The sequence below is a fragment of the Scardinius erythrophthalmus genome, assembly GCF_964197995.2.
Source record: "Scardinius erythrophthalmus genome assembly, chromosome: 7".
Taxonomy (NCBI): Eukaryota; Metazoa; Chordata; class Actinopteri; order Cypriniformes; family Leuciscidae; genus Scardinius; species Scardinius erythrophthalmus.
The window spans coordinates 27,384,959-27,412,368 of NC_138227.1; the positions used below are offsets into that span (position 1 = coordinate 27,384,959).

Consider the following 27,410-nt stretch of genomic DNA (forward strand, 5'->3'; position numbering starts at 1 on the left):
CCACCTCCTACTTTTCCTCTTCCTTCACCTCTTACTCTCATTCCCATCCCCTCCTCCTCCACAGTGACAGTTCAACAAATCTGATTCAGGTGTCAAAATGGGAATAGTGTTTATAGTTTAGGGAAATGGGTGTGCTTTTTGATAAATGATTTTTTGATAAAAGTTTTATGGTTTTGAAATTTTAGTTCAAAAGCCTGGTTATAGTGTTTAAGCAATCAAGAAAAACTGTAAATGCTATTACAAAGGTGGGAAGAGCCAGGATATTATTTTAAAATAACTTTTGTGATCGGTGGAAAGAAGAAAGTCATATATACCTGATGGCTTGAAGGTGAGTAAATCATGGGATCATTTAAATTTTTGGGTGTACTAACCTTTTGGTAAGGCATGCATTTCAGCTATTTATACTGTTAGGGGTTAACAGTTTAGGACCCAAGGATCAGATGTTTGAAAGAAGACCCAGAGTCAGAATTATAATAAGTTGAAGAAAAGTTTTACTGAAGATAGTTTGCAGTTTCATCAGCAGAAGTCAGCTTCAAGACTCACACAGGAGTTCGTAGGCCGCCCCGCTTACAGATACAAAGATCACAGCAGTTATACAATTTCCAAGGTCTAAGCTACATCATTGCTTACAGGTTGAATGATTCAATCTCAATGGCTAAGAAATAGATAAACATATTCATTTTCCACACAAATACAGATAGACAGAAGCATATCTACATAGATTATGCAGCTGACACTCGGACCCTGAAGTTAGACACGTTGTGACCTTCCTGGTCACAGATTTGGGTTACTGGGCGCCAGTATGTCCCGAACAACAACTCAGTCAATCTCCAATAATGCCAGTGGTTCCTTAACCTGTAACCAAGAAGACTAACACACACACACTGACACACAGCTTTTCCAAGGTTGGATTTGGCCAGGCTCTAACTATAAACAGGAGTCTTGTCTCAAAACATCAAGATAACAAGTTCTACCAGAAAGACTCGGGAGAGTTATTTCAATAAACCATACATTTATTGACAGCTCAGCAAGCTGATAAACTACAAAGTCATTTGGCGTAGGCCCCGTCCGTAGTGCATAATCCGAGAGTATCGGATCTGCAATTCCTGCCTAAAGATGAAGGCAGGGGCGCAGCCGACCCCCCCTGGGAGGTATGGACGGGACCATCCTGGTGGTGGTGGGGAGGATGGGGGTAATCGTCGCTTCAGTATCTGCGAACTCAAACATGTGTAAGTACCGTGCTTTTATACAGTGAGCATAAGAATATGATTGGATAGAAGTGAAGGCAATAAGTGACGTAGTAATTGAGTCTTCCCAGCAGAACTTATACTAAAGCTTTCATTTCTTTCTCTCAAGATAGGACACTTTTGTCTAAATGGAAAATATAGGCTTTAACTGAGAAATGGTCCCTTAAACTATAGACTTCAGTGACCCCTATATGTTTTAACACGTTGAAGACCTTTCTCAAACACAAAGCATGTCCCTATTTCATTTCTGGAAGCCGGGATAAAAAAGCAAGCTGCATTCAGATATCAAATACTGACATTAAAGAATACATGAAAAGAACATTTCAGTAATCACACTGGTAACTTCTATAACAAAGTAAAATCTAAAATCTAATTACATATACATTGAAGCAGCAGTTGATTCCAATCAACCCCCTTCAATACATTTATGACGCTACAAATCTATATTTTTTGTTGACACATCAGCTTCCATCATCCATCCTTAAAAACAACAACACTGAACACTATTTAGTTTACACTGCTTCTTTATACGTTAAATTAGCATATTATTAGGGGCCAAGCCCTGAAGGGGCAAGACACCTATTGTATCTGTTAGTTTTCTTATTATTATTATTCTTCCGCCAATGGAAGTCTATGGCAGCCCTATGAGCCGTACATAGGAAAATGATGAAATTTGGTACACTTCTAGTGATGGTAATGAATAGTAATTGGACCAATTTTTTAGAGTCTAGCACCAACTCCAAATGGTTGAACCCTTTGATCTAGAGACATGAAACTTAGTACACCTGATTCCACTCATCATGATGATCACAAGCAGTACCTTACATTAAGACTCTGCCCATTACAGTAGTGGCCATTTTGAAAAGTACAGTATTCAGTTTTTTCGCTACTCCTCCTTCAAAATTTGTCCAATTTTGTCCACAATTTGCTCAAATTGCCCAAAATTGGCTAAGAGGCTGTATCTCGGCCAAAGTTTGATCAATCGAAACGTAAATTGGTACACTTCATCGGACGCATGATCTGAGGTTCCATGCCAAAGTTGGGAACAGCGCCACCTACAGGTCATGAGATATGAAAAAATTATATTTTGGCCAATAACTTTTGAACAGTTTGTCAGAAAATCATAAATGTGGTATCTATGGAGATTCCTTGGTTCATGCTCAATCCGTGGATACTGATTTTGGCAGGATTGGATGAACCACTTGTCTGCCATTTTGATTTTTGTCATACATTGCAATATATTTTAAACTATTTGACATATCGGCACAAAACTTGGTAGGAATGATCGACACCATAACCTGAAGGTACCTGAGAAGTTTGAACACAGCGAAGAACACAGCGCCACCTAGTGTTCCAGAGGTATAAGGTCTTTTGCAAAAACGCTTATAACTTTTGAAAACATTGTTCAAATTTTGATTGCTTTCAAATAGACAAAATTGACTGTCATTATGTTTCTTGGCTTATGCCAATTCCGATGATATCTCATTTGTCATTTTCCAACAATGTGACTGCCCGCCATATTGGAGCAGGGTTAGGGGGAACAGTTTTTTTAACCCACACGAACAGTTTTTTCACTTCTCCTCCTTCAAATTTTGCTAAATTTTGCCCAAAATTTGATCAGATGTTCTTTGGACTGAGCCGCACAGAAATGACTGAACAGATTTTTGATATTCACTACCGTTCCCGAGATATTCGTCTCCGAATTTGACCTAGCCTGTGTTTGTTGCCTTATGCTAGTTAGCTTAGCATAATAATTGGTTAGCATGCTAACCAGATGCCATTCTTTCTAATGTGGCTCTTCAGCTATCAGGATAACCATAAGATAGCTTAGCATGCTAATCTCGTTAACATGATTTTGTGTGCTTATTCTTACACTGAAGCCTCTCCTCTACAGCTTTGAAAATTATGTTCTCTGAGTGGCCCAAGTTGCTAAACCACATATCTCGAACCCCGAACCATTCTGGTCATGGGTTCAAGTCCTGTCTGGGACAACTTTAAAATTGTGTATAAAGTTGCCATTTAAATTCCTTTCGGCTCTGCACTGCTGTTGGTGCTTAAATGCTCGCTGTGCTTGATGTACATTTACATGTCTATTCAATTTCTGCTATTTTTGTTCTTGCGGCTCTGCACTGCTGTTGGTGCTTAAATGCTTGCTGCGCTGCTGTGCTTAAAGGACCTGATGTGCTGCTGTGCTTGCTGTACTTGCTGAACTTGTGTAAGAATTGAAAATGGAAGGTTTAAATAAAGTTAGATGGTACGCGAGATATCGCGAGTGTAAGAGACACGCGAAAAGGGGAGGAGTGGAAAAAGAGAGGAGGAGAGGAGAGTTGAGATGGATGGAGGAATGGACAATGTAATCGGGTGGAACGATGTAGAGTCATAGAGTTCAAATGTTGAAATAAACACTGAGTTCTGAGCACAGAAGTCTTGGTCTGACTCCTCTATCAAGTGACCACGACGGATACAGAAAATAGCCAATAACCCACGCATAATACTCGGTAAGCACGGATTCCTCGAGACTCGCAAATCCGAGTATTACACTGGTGGCAGCGCTGGTTGGCTATTTTTATCTTTCTGTTTTCAGTATGGACATTTTCTACTTGACTCTGAACGACATAAATAGCCACATTAACCTGCAGGCACGTTAATATTGCCCATAATATTTTACGTGCTATATTTTTGCAAGTTCAGATCACGTGCCAGTGACTGTGCATCAGCAGCCTTTATCTGCAATAGCGACGCCAACACCCATCACAGATCTGGCCTCAGCCATCGCAGACCTCCGGATGGACCTGCATACTTTACGCCAGTCTCATGAGCATCGGACTGACGACCGCCTGGATGTACTCTCACAACAGATCGCCAACCTTCAGCACAAGATGACAGAAACTACACACACCTGCGCAGCTGTTGACTACAACATAACACCACAGACTCGCCAGCCTGAGTGGGATGACCGTCGCCATCGTCGTCAGGACTGCCGCTGCCCGTCACAGCACCTACAGAGAGAGCGACGGCAACAACCTTATGATGACTACAGCTCCTCGCACCGCCGCCGCTCTTCTCACGATTACACTACATCTGATGAAGACCCTCGTCATCAGAGCCGTCGCAGCTATTCTCCCCCTCCCCTGTGTTGTGAGTCACACACCCCATATCATTCACATCCCGATCAACATAGCCCCCATAGACACAATTATACACACCCTAGACCAGACCGCTCCCCCTCAAGAGAACCCCGATCCCATCTGGTCTATGATGACAGACCACACGCCACTCGCTCACCCTCACCAAACTCACATTACAGGCATTCTACTTATCGCACCCATCGCTCACCATCACCAGCTCCGCGTTACAAACAGTCACCACACTCTCATACATCCCCTACCCGCCATGTACATTTCTCTTCAGTCAAAAGAGATACTGCCCCTCCTTCGCCACATCAGGGAAACGAGTAGAAGCTGTCATTGGGGACCAAATGTCAGCTCCAGCCCACCTACACCATTCATTCAAGTTACGCTGGCTGGCACCGAAATCTACGCTCTAGTCGATACTGGTTCGGGTTTATCCCTCATTACCGACGACTGTCGTAGATTGATCCCAGCCTTGGCATCTCAACCTATTAATAAGTAATTCGTGTTGGCCTCCTCAGTCACAGGACAACCATTAGACATACTGGGCTCTGTAACAGCCCTTCTACATATTGGGGATGCCACATTTTCTCACATTTTTCACATAACACGAACAGCAACCCATCCGGTGCTTATCGGATGGGATTTCATGGTCAAACACGCAGTTACGGTCGATATACCACACAAACAGCTTCGATTGTATGACACTACAGTATTTCTCTCACCGCCACAGTCATTCATTCCAGTACAGGGCACAGCGAACACTATTGCACAGGTAACTGTGCCATCAATGTCAGAAATGACGATCTCAGTGTCAATTAAAGACGGTGCTGTCGCAAACCCTTACACAGATTCATATGTGGGTATTGTAGAGCCTCAGTCTCCCCAGGCTGTGCCTTTAGGCATCGCGCGCACTCTAACGTCGATTCAAAACGGTAGAGGCATCGTTAGAGTCGTTAATCCGACCAGCCAACCGGTTATTTTAGAGGCGGGATGCCCCGTTGGCCAGTTTTTCTCCATAACGGGAAAAACACAGGATGAATACGTACTAGTTTCATCTGTATCCACCTCCACTGACAAAACACGCACTGTTCAGGACACGCTTTTAGCAGACACCTGCTTAGATGCAGACCAGCAGTCGTGACTTAAGGAGTTGCTGACAGAATTTGCAGACATTTTTAGTTCACATCCACACGGTTACGGACGGACCGATTTAGTCACACACACCATTAACACAGGAGACGCAGCGCCAATCAAACTACGCCCATATCGCTCATCACCAGCGACGCAGAATATTCTACAAGAAGAGGTGTCTAGGCTTTTAAAGTGTGACATCATTGAGGAGTCACAGAGCCCATGGTCAGCCCCGGTTGTACTCGTTCGAAAGAAAGACGGTACATACCGGTTCTGTGTGGACTACAGACGACTCAATGCAGTCCCAATCAAGGACTCACACCCTCTTCCTCGGGTCGACGACACTCTAGATAGGCTGCCTGGGGCACAAATGTTCACCACGATTGATTTGACTGCGGGTTATTGGCAAATACCCCTTAACCCGGCAGACAAAGAAAAAACTGCGTTTTCAACGGGAGCAGGGCTTTATCAGTTCCATATGATGCCCATGGGTATATCAAACGCGCCGCCTAGCTTCCAGCGCTTAATGGAGTTGGTGCTCCGTGGTCTTCATTGGAGCATTTGCTTGATCTATTTAGACGACATAATAGTTTACAGTGCAGACTTCGCACAACATCTGAAACATTTGCGCGACGTCTTTGGACGCTTCCGTTCGGCTGGACTTAAACTCAAGCCGTCTAAATGCCATCTGGCATGCTCCTCGGTTACGTTTTTGGGCCATCGTGTCTCCAGCGCCGGAGTTGAGCCTGACCCATCAAACATCGAGAAAGTTAAGACGTGGCCAATTCCAACATCCGCCACGCAGGTCAGGGCTTTCTTAGGCTTATGTTCGTATTACCGCAGGTTTATAAAAAACTTCGCTCATACAGCAGAGCCCTTACACCGGTTAACACACAAGGGTGTTGCGTTCACTTGGTCAGTTCAGGCGGATGAATCGTTTCGTGTCTTAAAGGAAGCATTGACGTCGCCGCCTATTATGGCGTTTCCGAACCTTTCGATACCCTTCCTACTTTACACAGACGTGTCCCTGTATTCAGTTGGCTTTGTCCTCTCACAGCAGGTGGATGGCAAGGAGCATGTTATTGCATACGCCAGCCATGTGCTGTCTGTGTCGGAAAGGAAATGGTCCACTTTTGATTGAGAACTATTCGCCATTGTGTGGTCAGTGCGCCATTTCCGCCACTACCTTGCGTGCCACCCATTTACTATCATCACGGACCACAAGCCATTGGTCGGACTAAAAAAGCTCCCTTTGGACCACGATCCAACGGGTAGACGTGCACGTTGGGCAGTCGAATTAGACCTTTATGATTGGTGTGTACGCCACCGCGAAGGTGCCAAACACTTGAACGCAGACGCTATGTCTCGACGGCCACAGGGTGAGGTTGTTCAACAAGATAATGGCAACGAACAGGAGTCCGCCAAGTTTTCGGTCGCCACACAGACCACATTGTTCGAGCCTCAGTCAAACCTTGCGTCGACACCTCTGCAAACACCAAAAATGGATGTTAATTCTCTTGTAGGCACGCCTGTTCCCAATTATGTCACAGCGAACCTAATTCAAATTCAAAGTGACTGGAAAGTAGCAGAACAACAACGGTCTGACCCTGACTTGGCCACTGTCCTCTCATGGGTAGAAACGGGTCATAAGCCCCCTTTGTGGAGGCTCCGGAACACATCACCATACGTTAGGAAATTGTGGTCACAATTCAGTCGGTTAACTATACATGACAATGTCTTGTGTAGACTGTCGCGCGAATCTCCTGCGGACGACGTCTTCCAAATTGTCATTCCGACGTCCTTGGTTCCAGACATATTGACCCATGTGCACGGCGATCCTTCAGTTGGCCACTACGGACATGCTAAAACCTTGAATAGGGCTAGGCGGCTCTTTTATTGGCCCTACATGTCTGCAGACATATCTAAACATTGTTCTCGATGCGCGGCCTGTCAGTCCCGACGTTCGCCTGTACCCCGACCACAAGCTCCGCTCATTTCCATTTCTCCTGATCGACCATTCGAAATTGTCGCTGCGGACATTACCGAGCTGCCTTTGTCGACTAAAGGCAACCGTTACGTTTTAGTGATGATGGACCTGTACACTAAATTTGTAAATCTGTATCCTTTGAAGGATCAGACAGCTATCTCTGTGGCAGGTTGCATTTTTGATCATTATATACCGCAACATGGGGTTCCGGATGCCTTGCACTCCGACCAAGGCAGACAATTCGAATCTGACCTCATTCAAAATCTTTGTTAATGGGCATTAAAAAGCTCCGCACATCTCCCTACCACGCCCAATGTAACGACGCTGTGGAGCGCTTCAATCGCACCTTAAAAGATGAGCTTGCCAAATATCTCTTTGAGTCTGGTAGGGAATGGGACGAACACCTCCCACATGTCGCATTAGCTTACAACACCATCAATCATTCCAGTACCGGGTTCACGCCATTCTTTTTAGCGCATGGACGCGAGGCCCGCGTTCCCTTAGACGTGCTATTTCAGGATGGCACCTCTATCACTTCAGCCACATCGGGCACGCCTGCAGCTTTTGCTAATTCACTACGACACAGATTATCCTCTGCTTATCGGTCAGCAACTGCCTACCGGGACAAAGCGCAAGGACAACAGCGACATTGCTATAATCGTTAACCGCCAAACCAAACACTCTGAACACGTTATCAGGTCTTCTTCCACCTCATGTTACGCCAATAGCCCCAGGACCTCCCGTTGGACCCCCCAGGCCACGTTTGCCGCCAGCACACCAACCGTTGCCGCAGTACGGCCCCCTACCTGATGTTTCAAAGGATAATGCTAGTGACATTTGCCCCGCATCTTCTTTGGTACAGCCCCCCCAAATGCCACCTTCGATGGTAGTGGGAGTGCCCACTGGTTCAATTTATTTTTATTTTTTTATTTTTTTGATACCACTGTAAGTTGTTTAACAGTATGACGAGTTCATTGTTCTCATGGCCTTACAGTAGTGGGAAAAATATATATATAATGTGTACATTTCATGACATGCACTGTTATCACATGTTCTCTTATGGGGTTTTGTGTCGACAGAAATGAGGACATTTCTTATAGGAAGGGGAGTATTATGTAAGAATTGAAATGGGAAGGTTTAAATAAAGTTAGATGGTACGCGAGATATCGCGAGTGTAAGAGACACGCGAAAAGGGGAGGAGTGGAAAAAGAGAGGAGGAGAGGAGAGTTGAGATGGATGGAGGAATGGACGATGTAATCGGGTGGAACGATGTAGAGTCATAGAGTTCAAATGTTGAAATAAACACTGAGTTCTGAGCACAGAAGTCTTGGTCTGACTCCTCTATCAAGTGACCACGACGGATACAGAAAATAGCCAAGAACCCACGCATAATACTCGGTAAGCACGGATTCCTCGAGACTCGCAAATCCGAGTATTACACTTGTAGCTTGCTGTACTTGTTCTGCTTGCGGTGCGTTTAAGGGCTTGGCCCCGTATTGCTGCTTGCAGCTATATTTTTATTTTTGTAATTTGATATATGTAAATATTTGATTCTATGTTTAATTTAAACTTCAAGTGTTGAAGATTGGGTCATTTCCATCCCTGTTACACCCTGAGAATGAGATATGCATTTGGATTGGGAATGTTTTGAGAGGAGAGAGTTCCTCTGCAAATGCACTCTCGAACACAAATACTAAAGACTGCTTGAGCTTTTTCTGAAAATCTTCACACATGAAGGATTCAGGCAGCTGTTCAAGTAGACAAGATTGACTGTGAAGGGCCCTATCTGGTCGTAAACCTCCTTGAAGCTGGTCAGCGATGGGTTTGTCGCATTCATTTCATGCAACCACACTTCAAGTAATTTGTGAACATAAAAGGGAAGCCAGCAGAAGAAGGAGGCCAGGATTACTGCCAGGATAATACGGAAGGGTTTTAGATTATTGTTTTTCTGGAGGCGCTTAACTCCGATCACTACATATGAAGCAGTGATTATGATGAACGGGAGGAACCCCACCGCAAAACAGTACACTACCTGCCTCTTGTATGATTCTAGTTTCTGAATTTCACGAATTCACAGTGTTTGTTGAGCAGAAAGGGAATTTTTTTCCGAGAGATGACTAAAGGTAGGCTGCAAGGGACTGATGCTAACCAAATAAGCAGGTAAATTATATTTGCTCTCAGGACAGTTCGTTTGGTCCGGGACCACACCATCAGCCAGGGGGACAGGCAGCAGTCCAGGCTGATCTTTTATAGTTAAACTATGGTAACTACAAATTAACCATGGTTTTGCTACACTCACCATAGTTTAACCATTTGTTGCAAAACTGTGGTTAAATGGTACTCAATCTGCCAAAACAAATAATAATCCGGCATCAAGGAAGAAAATGTGAGAAAAGAAACTTTATAAGAAAAACAAAAATACAAAGTGCAAATGAATAAAACATAAGCTATAATGCAGAAACTGTTAAACATGTTAAACATTTAAACTTGTGAAAAAGTGAAAAGGCCAATAATCTTACCTGTTGTCTCGGTAAATAAACAGAGTCGTTTAGCTTCAGAAGGCATTTATTAATCCACAAAGCTGTGAAGAGGCAGGATATTTTTCAATATCACTTCGTTTGTGTTCGACTGAAAGAAGATGGTCATACACCTATGGCTTGAGGGTGAGTAAATTAAGGGATAATTTTCATTTTTGGGTGAACTATTCCTTTAATAAGCTATTTATACATTTATGAAACAATAAAACTGACTGCACTAATCAAAAGGCTTGTTTGAGATGAGCAAAATCTGCACAGAACTGATCACCGGTGATCAGTGCGAGATGCATGCCGGTTAGAAATGTGTCTGAGTCACGGGGGTAATGTTTCAGAAAAAACTGAAGCTTCCCCGGGGACTGCCATTGATTAGCAGACCCTCACCTGCTGTTAATATTCCATTGACTCCCATTCATTTTGGCGTCACTTTGACAGCGAATAACTTTACATTTGAGGCGTTTAAAGACTCCATTTGTCCATTAATTATTTCTAAAGAAACACGAAAATGTTGTAACGTAAACGCATTAGCTCAAATGATATACAGGGAATTTAAATAATTAATCAGGAATATGATTAACATATATTGCATATTACAGTTACATTAAAATGATTGAAGCTGAAAAATAGATAAATTGAATATATCAATATTCCATTCTTCAGATCAATTATCCTGATATCTTTTACTGGAAATTAATGTAATTATCGAACAGTTGTTTGTCCAGCAAAGACCGTAAGATTAACTTATCAACTTCTCATAAAAGTTATCACTTCTTATAATTCCAGGAAGATCAGTTTTCTGGCCATGAAAAATCACCTTCTTGTTTGTCACGATGTGGTTTTGTGTCTTGTCATGTTTAGTGGTTCCCTGTCTGTCTATTAGTCATCCCAGGTGTTGTAGCCAATGTCTCCGGACAAGATGGCCGCCGCCACCGAGCCAGTGTCTCCAGACAAGATGGCCGCTGCCGAGCCAGTGTCTATGGACAAGATGGCCGCCGCCGAGCCAGTGTCTGTGATGGTCCTGCCCAGCTCAAAGCCCTCTTCGCCGCTGGTCCCATCCAGTCCAGAGCCCCCTTCGCCGCTGGTTCCGTCCAGTCCAGAGCATCCTTCGCCGCTGGTCCTGTTCAGCCCAGAGCTTCCTTCGCCGCTGGTCCTGCCCAGCTCAAAGCCCTCTTCGCCGCTGGTCCCATCCAGCCCAGAGCTTCCTTTGCCGCTGGTTCCGTCCAGTCCAGAGCTTCCTTCGCCGCTGGTCCTGCCCAGCTCAAAGCCCTCTTCGCCGCTGGTCCCATCCAGCCCAGAGCTTCCTTCGCTGCTGGTTATTAGTCATCCCAGGTGTTTCCCATTAACCACGCCCCCTTGTTATCTTGTTTAGCTTGTTTGCCTGTGTTTATAAACCTCTGTGCTTCAGTTGTTGTTTGTCGGTCGTTGTAGCTGTTTTCTGTCCTGAGTTCTGTGTTCTCTTAGTTCTATTAAAGTATGCTTGCATATGGATTCTCTCTCTGCTTCGTCCTTGCCTCATCGTAACATTGTTATAAGATTTAATGTAGGTTACTAAAACCGTAATCAAATTGTAAAGCTTGTAGCTAGATCAACATTTCAGGGACTCGTAATGTGGCAAAAATAGACAGAATCAATTGCAGATATATTGGGTTTTAATAATTGAACTAAGAATACATCAAACTACACAATATACATGGATTATATGTCTATGTACATAAAATACAGTTAAACAATACAAGATAACAAATAACAGTGAGAGGGAGAATAAAATGATCAGACTTAGAGAAAGATAGAATGACAGAAAAGGATGAGAGAGAGAATGAGAGAGAATTGAAGAAGAGACTGGCAACTTATTACCAACAAAGAACCCTTTTGAGAGACACCTAGATTCAGCTTTAAATATGTCAGATACTTGCAGTTTGAGGCACTCTTTTGTGGAGTTGAGAAAAAGGGATCGGTGTGTCCCTTTTAGAGCTGAACTGCGTGTCCTGGTTTCTTCCGGAGTTGTGTAGCGGGAAGATTTGAAGTTTCACTTGAACGTAACCACCGAGAATGATTCAGGCTAAGTTCATTCAGCTTGTGAATGAACAGAGGCGAATAGGAAAATGAAACTAGACTATAGACAACATACAAAGAAATAAAAAAGAAGAGAAGCAGGCCAAAGCCGGTCCGGACTTGGGTTTCCAAAGTTTTCCGAAGGAGGGAGAAGAGAGAGAGAGAAACTGAAGGTTTGGACTTTTATCAGTGTCCCGTGTACGCCTCCTTTTGCGTGGAGGACGAATCATTTTAGAGCATTTCGAGCGGAAGGTTTTCCTTTGTCCTGTTAGACACGCCCACTCGAATGAGTCATGAGCAGAGGTGTCAAGTAACGAAGTACAAATACTTCGTTACATTACTTAAGTAGAAATTTTGGGTATCTATACTTTACTGGAGTAATTATTTTTCAGACGACTTTTTACTTCTACTCCTTACATTTTCACGCAATTATCTGTACTTTCTACTCCTTACATTTTAAAAATAGCCTCGTTACTCCTAGTTCATTTCGGCTTGTTTTCATTCCGGCTTGTCGTCGTTAAAAAAAAAAAATTGGCCAATTACACAAACGGTTAATAGATCTGAGTCCCGCCTCCTGAACACACATCGCTAAACTGATTGGCTTTGTGTTTTCTTTCTAACTTGTGAGAGGCTGTAGTCACATTTGGTTGTGCGAAGCATAGACATCATATATAGCCTATATGATGTCCATGGTGCGAAGCGCCAAAACTCCTCCGAGTCCTAAGGAAACCTAGATGCGGTAAGCGAGGGAGAAATCAACAGTTCTGTGATCAAGAATACGGGGCAAATTGCGTCAAATATTGATTTGGGGACAGACGTTTTTACAATATAATGACAATCGTAACATAACACTAACATAATCGTTAGTGTGTGTGTGTGTGTGTGTGTGTGTGTGTGTGTGTGTGTGTGTGAGAGAGAGAGAGAGAGAGAGAGAGAGAGAGAGAGTGTGTGTGCGCATGAGAGAGAGAGAGAGAGTGTGTGTGTGTGTGTGTGTGTGTGTGTGTGTGTGTGTGTGTGTGTGTGTGTGTGTGTGCGCGTGAGCGAGAGAGAGAGAGAGTGTGTGTGTGTGTGAGCGTGAGAGAGAGAGAGAGTGTGTGTGCAACTCTACATTATAGGGTCAAAATATCCCCACAAAGATGTCAATATCCGAAATCCTTGTCCTTTTTTTTTTTTTTTTTTTTTTCAGAAAACAGCTTATAAATCAGACTTTTGTTTTTTGAAAATGTAAAAATGCAGTCAATTTTCTGTGATAGGTAAGGTTAGTCTATAGTCCCCATAAAACATGAAAAAATAACATTGCTTGGTCTGTTGAAGGCTGGTCTTGTTGAAATGAGAGGCCTGTTGATCAAATCATCCCAGTCTCATCAGCTGGACTGAAAGAAGTTTCAGTGCTCTTAGGACACTGAAAACATGGCTCAGAGCAATGGTCACAAGTGACACTTGATTGCTGTGTGTCGTGTCCAACAGGACAAACTGGACAGTATTGATGTGAAACATATGCCAACAGTTAATTTCTGTTAAATGATTAGTTCACTTAGTTAAAAATGAAAATTATGTCATCATTTACGCACTCTCAGGTTGTTTCAAACCAGTTTCTTTCTTCTGCTGAACACAAAAGAAGATATTTTGAAGAATGTCGATAACCAGACAGTTGATGGTAGCCATTGACTTCCATAGTATTTTTTTTCCTACTATGGAAGTCAATGGGGTCCATCCACTGTCTGGTTATCGACATTCTTCAAAATATCTTTTGTGTTCAGCAGAATAAATAAATTCATACAGGATTGAAACAGTTTGAGGGTGAGTAAATGATTTTCAGTTTTGGGTGAACTATATCCCTTTAATGAAAGATGCAGACATGTGTAAGGTCAATATAGACTAAAAACCTTAATACATTACCCTATTAATTTCCCGATTCCTCCGCTTATTTATTTAGAAAATTAATTTTCTATGGGCATATATACGGCTGAAACAGGTAGCCTAGTGCATCATCCCAAATTTTAGTAGTGCACTATATAGGCCCCTGTGGCACGGCCTTAGCTTTTTTCCTTAATGGCATTTTTTTCCTTACATTACTTTTACTTTTATACTTTAAGTAGTTTTGAAACCAGTACTTTTATACTTTTACTTGAGTAAAAAGCTTGAGTTGATACTTCAACTTCTACAGAAGTCTTTTTAAACCCTAGTATCTATACTTCTACTTGAGTAATGAATGTAAATACTTTTGACACCTCTGGTCATGAGTGAGATCGAATTTGAGAAGATTTGCTCAAGACATATGAAATGTGTCAAATGATACAAATTACTGCAATTGCTTATCGAAATTCAACTCCATCAGGTCAAAAGGATCGCACAGGTATAAAAAATAGAATATAGATGTTGTAGCAATGCAAAGATACATTATTATGCATTAGTATCGGCATTTGCAGTTAGATTAATGTTACAATAGGACATATATATGATTTCCTATGGTTTATAAACACATCTTAACACAAAAGGCATATATTTAGTACATTTAAGAGTGACTTTATGGGTAAAAAGTCCTTTTCTGTAGTAGGTTTCTGCGTGTGTGTGTGAAGTGACTTTATGGTCGGCATCTGTTGCATCCCGTGGAGCCAGTCTTTATAATTTGCCTTCAGTTCACAAGCCGCCTACTCTCGCATACATTTCAGGCGAGGCAAGGCGCATCTCAAACAAGTTTATTGACTTCACTGGTCTCCGTCGAAGTCTATGGGGTCTCTGTGTCCATTTCTTTTACTGTCTATTGTTAGAACATCAGATTCCATCATCCATCCTCACACAAGAAATTAAATAAAAATAACAACAAAAAAACACACTGTTAAAATTTTGTCTACACGGCTTCATTATGCATTAAATTTAAATCGAAATATCTTCAAATGTTCATGTATTGTGTCATAAGGCTCTTAAGCCGAAACACATTGGTATTTGTTTTAGAAACTAGTTCCCCTTACCACAAGCATTGCTAGATTGCCCTTTGAACTTTTAACACTGCTTCCACGCACATTGTGAGCTGGTAAAGTCGCGCTACATCTAACCTTACAATCATTTAGAGACTGTGAAAAGTTTTTCTAAATATCTAATATTTCAAAGGGGCCTTCCTCTAAAGTCCAGATGATCTTCAGCAAACGCTGTCTCCAACACCACCAGTAGAGACTGTTTAAGCTTCTTTTTATACTCATCACACATGAACACATAGAGAATGGGGTTTAAACAGCTGTTTAGAAAAAACAGATAGTAACTAAATATCTTTGCTTTCAGAAGTACTTCATCACTGGCACTCATTATGATATAAATCCGGAAAATACTGATTGGAAAACAACAAATGAAAAAAGTCAGAACAACAGCCATAATGACCCTGTACGACCTGAGCTGCTTCCCCATTTTGAGGCGTTTGATTCGTACTCCAATAGCAATGTGTGAAGATGCAATGATCATGAAGGGGATGAGTAAGCCCACTAAAAATTTATATGTGACCAGAAACTTTAAAGGAAAATTCCCGATGAAGAAAGGTATGTTGCAGCTGATGGATGAAACCCACACGATCATGCAGATGATCCTGGCTCTAAGTACAGTTCGTTTATTTTGAGCCCAAACAACCATCCATGTGCACAGGCATCGGTCCAGACTAATAACTACGAGGAAAAAAACGCTAGCAAATTGATTTAGTGATATCATCGTGGAGAGAACATACCTAAAGGACTTGTGCAAAAAAATGTTTTGATGATATGATGTTTTGATGAACAAAAAAACATGAATGATTCCGAATGATATGAAGAAGAAGTCTGCAATCGCCAAGTTGAGAAACCAAATAGAGTTGACTGTTGTCTTCATTCTGCAGCCAGTCAGAAATATGACAAGTCCGTTTCCAATGAAACCCACTATAAAGGTGACAGTGTAAATGCATAAATAAAAAATCTGAAAGCTTGAGTCATCAGGCTGGATAGTGGTATAATTTGTTGAGCCTCTGGTCAAGTTTTCAGGTCCAAAACGTGTTGCTTCTACACAACAAATAAAGAGAGAAACACATTTCTGAAACACATTTCATGTGCAACACCATTTTTCCATGCAGTTTCACGCACAATTTTTTTTTATTTTGTGTAAAATAAAATGTGCTACAAAATATACTTTTTTTTTTATAAACTGACAAAGATATTTAACATAAACTACAGTACTTCACATCATTTCTGCTGTCTGTTTTCATCTTTAAAGAAATATTTTGTCTTGTTATGTGAGGAGTCGGTTCATGATACTGAATAAGAAACTTTTGGCATTGTCCTCATGCATTGTATGGCAATCAGTACCGGATATTGACCACAGTGTTTGAAGAAACAATTTAGATTTCATCACTTGATTTTAGGGAGATTTGTGAAATATTACAAATTGTGATGGTTGTGTTCTAGCCTGGTTAAAACCAGACCATTCTCAGTAGTAACTGAGTTATGGTCTGGCAAAGCTTCATTAAAGGAATAGTTCACTTTAAAATGAAAATTCTGTCATCATATACTCACCCTCATGTTGTTTCAAACCTGTATGAATTTCTTTCTTCTGCTGAACAGAAAGGAATATATTTAGAAGAATGGGAATGGGAAGAGTAGGAAAAAAATATACTATGGAAGTCAATGGGACCCAGAAACTGTCTGGTTACTGACATTCTTCTAAATATCTTCCTTTGTGTTCAGCAGAAGAAAGAAATTCATACAGGTTTGAAACAACATGAGGGTGAGTATATGATGACCGAATTTTCATTTTAAAGTGAACTATTCCTTTAATAACTCATTTCCAAAGGGGCGTCACCAACGGACGTCGCTCAAATGCTTCTGGGCGCAATTGGATAGACCTAAAACCAATCAGAGCGATCGTCATCGTGTAAAGCCATATGCTGCGTCCCTAAGTTACACTACGCCATAAAAGTATGTACTCTTTTTGTGAAAAAAAGATATTTACTTTTGAATGTGTAGCAAAAAAAGTAGGCAAGCTTTGGGACATACTTAGTCATCTTTATCGGATGGATCTGTCGCGTGCGTCCCGTCACGTAAACTGCCCTGTCAATCATCTTGTCACAGTTAAAATCCTCTATTAAATCTTATTTAATTTCCTACCGTTTCGGAGAGAAATGTAGTAGCACGTTCATCTGCCAGTGGGTCTTTCATGGGTCTTTCATGGAGACTGTCCTCATGTGTTTGCAATTTGAATATAATAATGCATTTAAAAGTTGGTGCGCTTCACCAACGGACGTCGCTCAAATGCCTCTGGGCGCAATTGGATAGACCTAAAACCAATCAGAGCGATCATCATTGTGTAAAGCCCGCCCCAACGTTTCTGATTGATGCTGCAATTTCGACGGATTAGAAATGGGCTTGAATGAGCTCTTTGCCAGACTACTTGCAGAACAAATCTAAATTTGCTGGAAGTTGTCTGGGTTTTCCCAGGCTAGTTGTGTTCATGAGTGAATTGTAAATCAAAGCAATGAGTGCACAAAAAGAGTTTCTTTCTGAGTTTTGAAAACATACTTAATAATAATATTAATATATATATATATATATATATATATATATATATATATATATATATATATATGTTTTTGCAGTGTAAATGTGGTTAGATGCAATAAAGCAGATCAGTCACAATTCAGAATGCAAATATATTTAAGAAAGAAGACCAAATTCAGTCACAATAAAATGCTGTTAATCCAGCAGTTATTTTGAAGATATTGTTTGGACAAATGCTGCTGGCACCAAAAATGTATGTAATTCCTTCATAATCTGTTATCTAATGTTTGTTCTTATTTATTTATTATTTATTTCTTGTCCAGTTTTATTTATTTGAAGAATAAAATGCCCCTTTTGTAAATGCTAAAAATGTAACAGAACATTATATATTTTGTACATTCAACAACACTCTAAGTGTAATTTTTAAATTGTGAGGTAAATATATTCATGAGATACATTTTCATACGGACTAAAGACTATTTTCTTAAAATACTTTTAAATTATTATTTAAGATTATATCTTAATTATATGGCATGATATCCCAGGTGAAAAAGACGTAGTATTAAATGTATTAAAAATATACTTGAAATACAAATAGTATGTTTATAATACATTTGTATTACCAACATGCTTATTTGAAGTGCATTAAAAATATATTGAATTGCATTTTAATATATTTCTAAAAAGTATACTAGAAGTATATTGGTAATAAATATATGCTTAATAATACTTTTAAGAAATATGCTAAATACCAGCATAATTTTAATATATTTTTAATAAATGCACTATACATTGGTAATAAATATATGCTTAATTATACTTTTAAGAAATGTGATAAACACAAGCATACGTAAGGGATAATCCACGGCTAGCCATGCATTAAAGGATTTTAATGCACGACGTAGAGGCGAAGAACCACCCGACGCGAAGCGGAGGGTGGTTGCCTCTACGAAGTGCATTAACCCTTTCATGCATGAATTATGATATCCTCAGTCAGGATTTTTTTCCTATGTGTTTTTATTGCTCTTAGGGCATGAAAAACAAGAATTGATTTTTATTTTATTTTTTTACAAATTTTCCAAAGAGATCTTCAGATGTCCACTTGAGTGGACAGCATGCGTTTGGTTTAAACTTAAGATATACTAGATTTAATATAAGACAATAATCAAACACATAAAGTATGTGAATTTAACGAACTAATCAATACAATTATATCAAATCATGTGAAAACTATAAAATATATACAAAAAATCTAAATGCAAAATATTGCAAAGGCTTCATACAGCTTCATACAAGTTGCACTTCGCATATCTTTGATATCAGAACATGAGGACGTGATTCCATCAGATTTTTCTACAGTCTGTCAAGGTACAACTGTGGAAACCACTCAGATGCTCCCTCCAGTGCACCAGAGTATGGAGATTTACCCTTATTAGCTGATAATTCTGATTATGTTCAAGATGGACATGCACATTTCTATCATAGCCCTCCTCTGAGAAAACCTAGCAATACGTTTTTTCAATCTCATCTGAAATGATCAGTGTTGAGGGTAACGCACTACAACTAACATGCATAACGCATTCAGATGACTTTTTTGATGTTACAAGTAAAGTAATGTGTTACAAGTAACATGCATTACCTAATCAGATTACTTTTTGATCTAACAGGTAATTAACTACAAGTAATGTGCATTACCTAATCAGATTACTTTTTTATGTAACAAGTAAAGAAACGCATTACAAGTAACATGCATTACATAATCAGATTACTTTGTGATGTTATGAGTAAAGAAACGCATTACAATAACGCATATTACATAATCAGATTACTTTTTGATGTTATGAGTAAGGAAACGCATTACAAGTAACATGCATTATGTAATCAGATTACTTTTTGATGTTATGAGTAAAGAAACACATTACAAGTAACATGCATTACGTAATCAGATTGCTTTTTGATGTTATGAGTAAAAAAACATTACAATAACGTGCATTATGAAATCAGATTACTTTTTGATCTAACAAATAAAGTAATGCATTACAAGTGTCATACATATGTAATCACATGACTTTTTTCAATGTCAATGAATATTACTTTCTAATAATACAAGTACATTTATTTACAGTAAAAAAGTCACTGCAGATTAAGTTTTTAAGTTTTAAATTTCAAAAACAATATTCACATTATAATTATGAATTGTAGCTGAAATATAGCAGTTGATGCATGACGTCCACTACAGTGGACATGTGATTAATCAGAGTTTTCTCTCAATCTAAAATCAAAACTTGGAAAATTTTACTGTGATATGACTCATTAGATATTGCTTGATGCTGCAATATTTTTTTTTACCTACAAGAGTCTCCTAGATTAGAAGGAATGGGTGGATATTCTGGAGCAACTTGGCATGTCTGACTGACCCTTGGCCATCTTAGTTTGGAGGGGGAAAAAATCGAAACACAAAGGCTTGCCACTTGATTGCAATTTATAGGATGATGCACAAGGGTCCAATGAAGAGATTGATGTGCAACTTTGCCATTAAAACCCGTGCAAATTCAAGAAAATGCATTTTTAATAGCTGTCCACTGTAGTGACCACTATGCGTGAAAGGGTTAAAAATGGATTATCCCGCTTATACCTTGGTTATTTGCCAAGTTAAAAATAAGTTAAAGCTGTAACTGATGTTTACAGTGTATATTTTTAACAGACGTGTAGAAATGACGGTTATTTCTTAAGTTAAGGCTCGTCAGTTCTTGCACTCCGTCCGCTTTAAATAAAGTAGAGCCATCAGATTGCTTTTATTTGAATGAATTCACATTTATTTAAATTCATTATTAAAAGAGAGAGACAGAGAACTGAAGGAGAAGGAACAGAGAGAGAGAGAGATGCGTGCGCGAGTTACCTATGTGCGTCGATCTCTTCTTTAAAGTCTAGCAGCTACAGTCCCCTCGATGCTTAAGCATATAGCTAACTTAATGATTCTTTAATGGATTTATTACAATTATTTATGAATGACAGGCAACACTGATACAAATTAAACGATATTCAAAAATCATCCATTTAGCCTACCTAAACGTTTCCATATGCGTCTCTCACTCTGCTTGCAAGTGTATCTGTGTTACTATGGTTACCAATGTAGCGGATTAATTTCGAACTGTAATCAAACTGACTGGAACTACCTGTGCATTAAACGGTTTTACTGCACACCTTCCAGCCAATCAGAATCGAGTATTTAAACAGCCCATGGTATAATTTTAATATATTTCTAACAAATGCACGAAGTACATTGGTAATAAATATATGCTTAATTAATCTTTTAAGAAATATGCTAAACACAATATATGTGTGAAGTTTTAGTGTATTTAAAGAAAACATACTTATGTCGCTCTTAAAGTACATTTTATGTGTAACTTGTGTAAGAACATAGCAAGATGATTAAACTTTTAGTGTGTTTAAAGTACTTTAAACACTTAGGCCTGCAATATATTTGTAATATTTATGTATTTATCATTTTAATATATATACTGTATATATATATATATATATATATATATATATATATATATATATATATATATATATATATATATATATATATATATATATATATATAATTATTTTTTTTTGTATAAAGTACCAACTTCTAATGTATTATAAACATTTGTCAAGTTTATTTTACATGTTATGTTATGAGAGGCGAATCATGACTACTTCAGAAAACCCAGCACAATAGGAACTACCAGGCAGGCAGTGACATAAGTGTACGCTGAAATAAAGTTTTTCACCTCAGAAAAACGGACTTTCTTGTCCTGTCAGTCGTTATCCTGTTCTCGTAGCGCACACTCAATTGGCGCGCGCTGTATTGCTTCACTGATCAAGTGCAAAAGAAACTACGAGCATGCAACGCCGTTACGTTGTAAATTACACGAAATAAAAGTAATGCAGGTATGATTCTCATTCTATTCACCAGTTTCCATGTTTCATTAACAGTTATTGTTAATATTGTGTATTCACCATGGTAATTGTCGTTTCCATATAACCCCAAAATGCCACTATTTTTCTTTGTGTTATTTTTTATATTTTTAAATGACTGTAGTGGCTCATACCAACATTGTATTAACAAAAACTAGTTTGGGACTGCTATTTAATAGCTTTAGCCTAGGCCTAATGTTTACAGTGCTATGCATAAGTTTAGACACCCATACTAAAGTTGACTAAAAAGAGGAATAAAAAATCATCTTTTGGAAACTGAACTTAATGCCTTAATTTGAAAAATTAGGAAAAATCCAACCTTTAAGGACACCAATTTTCTTTGTGAATAAATAATGTATCGTAAATAAATAAATGTTCTTCCTTAAAATACAGGGTGCATAAGTTTGGACACCCCTATGTTAAATTCCCATAGAGGTAGGCAGATTTTTATTTTTAAAGGCCATGTTACTTCATGGATCCAGGATACTATGCATCCTGATAAAGTTCCCTTGGCCTTTGGAATTAAAATAGCCCCACATCATCACATAGCCTTCACCATTGGCATGGTTGTATTTCAGTTAGCCTAATAGCTAGTTTGATTTGCATTGAGAGATGATCTTATGGAAAGTATCTCTAGGTATGGTGAATGCTATGTGATGATGTGGGGCTATTTTAATTCCAAAGGCCAAGGGAACTTTATCAGGATTCATAGTATCCTAAAAAATAAATAAATAAAATACTTAAAAATAAAAATCTGCCTGCCTCTATGGGAATTTAACATAGGGGTGTCCAAACTTATGCACCCTGTATTTTAAGGAAGAACATTTATTTATTTACGATACATTATTCATTCACAAAGAAAATTGGTGTCCTTAAAGGTTGGATTTTTCCTAATTTTTTAAATTAAGGCATTAAAGGTATAGCGGAGGATCTTTTTACTTCCGGGTGGATACCCTATACTATTGGTCCTCCTAATTGTCAATCATTCTGGTGAATCAATCAAACTTTTCAAAAAGTGGAGAGGGCGGGACTTATCTAAAATTCGGAAAGATCCTCCGCTATACCTTTAAGTTCAATTTCCAAAAGATGATTTTTTATTCCTCTTTTTAGTCAACTTTAGCATGGGTGTCTAAACTTATGCATAGCACTGTATTTATTAGTACTAGTCTTTACTATTAGTCATATTCTTACAATTTATGTTAAGTAAAGGGGAAAAGTAACTTACTTGTGTGTTAACAAATTTTGTGTAAACGTGTTATAATTTGCATATATATATATATATATATATATATATATATATATATATATATATGCAAATTATTAATTATATTAGTATGTTCCATGCCTGGTTTTCATAGATTAAAATATAGCTTTTAAAATACGCCTGCAATATTAAAGCGGTTTAAAACGTCTCCCCTTAAAACGCTATTGGTCTCGACTATTTAAAAAGTTAAAGGAATATGACTTGGCCTAAAAAAAAAAATTCAGTCAGAAGAATTTTTTTCACTTTAATCCCTGTAAATGTGTTTAAAATCTATGTGGAGAGATTTGTCTCTGTCTTAAAACAACTATAAAACATTGTCCAATGCATCTGCAAAAAAACAGAATTAGTTATTATAACATATACAACATGACATTAATTTTGTTTGTATTTGCAAAATGAAGCTGTGTATTTATTTCTGATTACCTGAAAATTTTGGATTTATTGTTATTTTGTAAATGATCTTTGAAAAGTAAAAAAAAAAAAAACAAACTGACCAGCCAATTATGGAAGTGTGTGATTGGTGTTTATATTTGTTCAAGCTTGACAACCTTATTGCCTTTTTGATAACTTTATATGGCTGCGTTTACACTTTTTGACATTAACATGAGACCTGTATCCGGAAGTTGTCCACTTACACATTTAAAAAGCAAGTGTAAACGCACTTCTTTATTTGCAATCAATTTCCAATCAGTACACACTTCCATAATTGGCTTGTCAGTTTTTTGCAAAATCTTATTATAGATTAGGCTAAAGATGATAGATTTATTATAATGATAGAATGATGATAGATGATACTCTATTATTAATAGAGTTAAAGATGTTTAATTTTTATCATCTTTTCTCTTAATCTGGTGTCCTGCTTCAGACCTAATTTAAATTTATGCAGGAAACAGAAATCCGATCAGTTATCCAGATACAGAGGCTACTTAATGTGGACGAATGTAAATGCGCCATGCCTGACTGATATATAAATATGTATATATGTATGTAAATCTCTCTCTTTTTTAATATTAATATTTGTTGTTTTTCAGATCAGATGCTATAGAAGAAAAACTGAAATCTGAGTGCAGTGACAAACAAAGACTAGAGTAGTAAGTATGGTTTAATCTCATATCACCTCTGTTATAGAGATTTTTGAATCAGGCTTGTTGAAAGGCTATTCGGTCAGTCTTGTAGGAAATGTTAGCAAAACGTCCATTTCAGGTTGTATCACGCATCTTTTTTTTTAAATTATATTATTTAATTTGCCAATATTTACTATTTCAATGCTTTACAGGCTTTAGTGTGTTGTTTCTTTGACGGAATTGCTCAAATAAACACTTTTTGCTCAAATAAACACTTTTTTTTTTTTAAACCCCCAACCACTGCACCACCGCCGGTAGTTGGTCCATTACCACCGCAGTGGTAAAAAAAAAAACCTCCCACCGTCACAGCCCTATAACCCGAAATTAAAACAGATAATTTTATAATTAAATATTGCAATACTTTGCGCTACTGTATCGATATAATTGCGTGCGCAAAATATCGCGATACTGAACAGAATTTAGATTTTTTTTTTTCCCACCACTAATTTTCAGCCCTTGAAATTACTTCACTTTTACAGCCTGAAAATTATCTGAGAAGCAATATTTGGACATTAATATAATGAAAAGTATTATGCATTATCTACTTAGATACATTTTGAAAAAATTAATCTTGTGATTTGCTTAAATATCTGATTACGAAACACAATTTTGGCTGTTTATTATCTCTTTTAATGTGATAAAAACGCTAAATAATAATTTTTACTATGTATTGGTATGTAATTAACGGTGGTGTAAGGTGCTGGAAAAAGCTTTAAAATGGACCTTGAAAGTGCTTGAATTTGACCTTGGAAAAGGTGTACGAACTCTGTTTTTTGCTGTGATACAGTGACATACCATGTAGGGTTCACAGTTGTTCAAGAGATATTTTATTAACTCCTTTTCTGAATTACATTAACATTTTATATTGAATGTCTACTGTTAAAATATGAACTAAGCATTACATGCCATGTTAAAGAATTCCATTTTTACCAGGCGAAAAAGACTTACAATTAAATGTATTAAATATGTACTTAAGTATGTTTTTAGTACAAAACAAATGTACTTTAATGCATTTATATAATACATTTAACAGTACTTTTTTTTTACCTTGTACAACAGAGGGAAATGTCAAAACATCATACTGTGTTGTAATAAAAAACGTCTACGACCTCTGTTCCCTGAGAACAGGGAATGAGACACTGCATCGATGACGCTATGGGGAACAGCACTTGACAGCACTTTATTGACTGTAGTTAGATTTATTGACTCAAGTTAGTTTTTTTGTTGTTGTTTATAATACCTCTGCAGATCACTGTATTTTATGTTAATGTATTTTTTTTGTACAGTTTACATATGCTGCTGTACTGATGTACATTGGGTGTAGTACGTTAAAGTTTACTAGCTTTCAAAGTGTGTGTGTGTGTTTTATACAAATATTTTTTACTGTTTTACGGAATGATAATTTTTCACTGTATTTGTAATACATTAAAATATATTATTTTCATACTGAATGGTTTTATAAAAAATAATTTTTATTATACTAATAGTGGCTCTTATAGTGTTCTTCTAATACATTATTAATAAGCTGATACTATATTTAAAATATACTGGGAACACATTAATGTGAAGCTAAAAATATACTTAAGCTGTAGGTCTAAAACATATTTAAAGTGTATTAAAAATACAATTTAAAGAAGTGCTATTAAATTACACTAAATGTACTTAAAATAGGTCCATTTTAACACAATTAAGTATATTAAAATGTATTACTATTACCTTAAAATTGAACTTAAATACATATTAAAGTACATTTAGTATACTTTAAGATGTCTCAAAATAACACAATTAAATATATAATTAATACAGTACACTTAAAATACATTAAGTATATCAAAATAAGCACAATTTAAATATATTTCCTTTTCACCTGGGATACTTATTGATGGTCTGATTGGTTTTAGCAGGCAGGCACTCTATCTGTTTGTATTGACAGTCTCTTAAACAGTTTTGCATATTGAGAGGTGTTTAAAAAAACATGTCATATACATATATTCAGTTCTTACCCATTATTTGAGCTGTTAATGCACTGGGATAAGCCGAGTCTTGTTCTTGGTATATCTTCTCAGTCTTGCTGACAGATTGTTGGCTTTATACCAGACATCAAATGCACATCCCCCTACATACTGATTGGCTGTTACTCATAGTGGCCATCATCAGACTTGATGAAATGATTACAGCTTTATTTAGCATCAAAGTGTGAAGTGGGCATGTACAACAAAACCTTTCCTGCACCACAGCATGTTCCTGAAGCTCAAACACAGAGCATGGTGCTAGACTTCAATTCAAATGTTAATGTTAACTGTTAATTGTTTTGAATAACAGTGCCAATGTGAAATGAATCATACAATTATATTTCAGTGATTTCATTTTTTTTCCAATTGCTTAAACACATTTCTTGAAGGTATGCCTCCTTTTCTCGAAACTCTAAACACAAATCCATAACTTCTTACCCAATTTCCATTCCTATTTTCAGGTCAAAATGAAGCTCTCCACTCAAAACCATTAAATCTTGCTGAAAAATCAAACTTTGTCTTCAGATATGACACATAAGCTCTCAAAAACACAAACACTACAACATTGACTTGCACACTGGTGAGATAAATTCAAAACACGGTTACAGCAGATAAGGAACTCCCGCACACTATCGTTACTTGCAATTAAAATTAATATTTATTAACAACGTTTCGGTCACACGACCTTCATCAGGATCATTTTAATTGCAAGTAACGATAGTGTGCGGGAGTTCCTTATCTGCTGAAACGACCGTTATCCTACGCACCTATCACCTGCAGGTGTGCGATGGAGTTTGTTCACTAAAACACTGTTACAAAAATCAGGTATCATTTTACAGCTTAATGTCTATTACATTATACAACAAACATAGAGTGGTACAGATACAGTGAAATTCAACAATAAGCTTAAAGAAAAGTTTATTTTCATTACACTGTAAAGAGATCGTACAGTAGATGAAAAGCACTAGAAAGGAAAAGTTTAAATACCAAAGAATTGAACATGAACATGGAATTGCAATACAGTACAGTATACTGTCAATTACAGTACAGTAAAATAAACAAATTCAGCATCCTCTGCTGAATTGCATTGCAGTACTGATAATGACCATATTTGCCATATTATAACAGTTTCTTAGTCTTTTGACTAAGACTTTCTCTCCCTCCCCTAGGCAGTCGTCTCTCAGTTCTGTAAAAATACTAAATGTAAGAAAGTACTTGGCTACAAATCCGTTTGATAAATATGAGTTTGAGGGTGTATAACATAGGCTACAGTATTTACTGTACATAGAATAGTTAAAGTTCTCTCATCTAAAGTAAAGTAAACCTTTGCAAAAATGAGAGTATTTTTGTGTATTTTTGAGAGGAGTTTTGCAGACAACATTGAGAAAATTGGAATGTATGCGAAAACAGGTGAAATGTGTTAATTGTTTTGAGAAACGTGTCTTT

General features: G+C 37.9%; 1 pseudogene across 1 annotated transcript; it reads right to left on the reverse strand.

Moving 5' to 3' along the window:
- Window positions 1-9,070: 9,070 nt before the first annotated feature.
- Window positions 9,071-15,066, reverse strand: LOC308693779 (C3a anaphylatoxin chemotactic receptor-like; annotated as a pseudogene). The gene is made up of 2 exons: window positions 15,058-15,066; window positions 9,071-9,743 (listed from the first exon to the last, which is right to left on the reverse strand). The product of its transcript is annotated as a C3a anaphylatoxin chemotactic receptor-like (transcript).
- Between the last annotated feature and the right edge of the window lie 12,344 nt (window positions 15,067-27,410).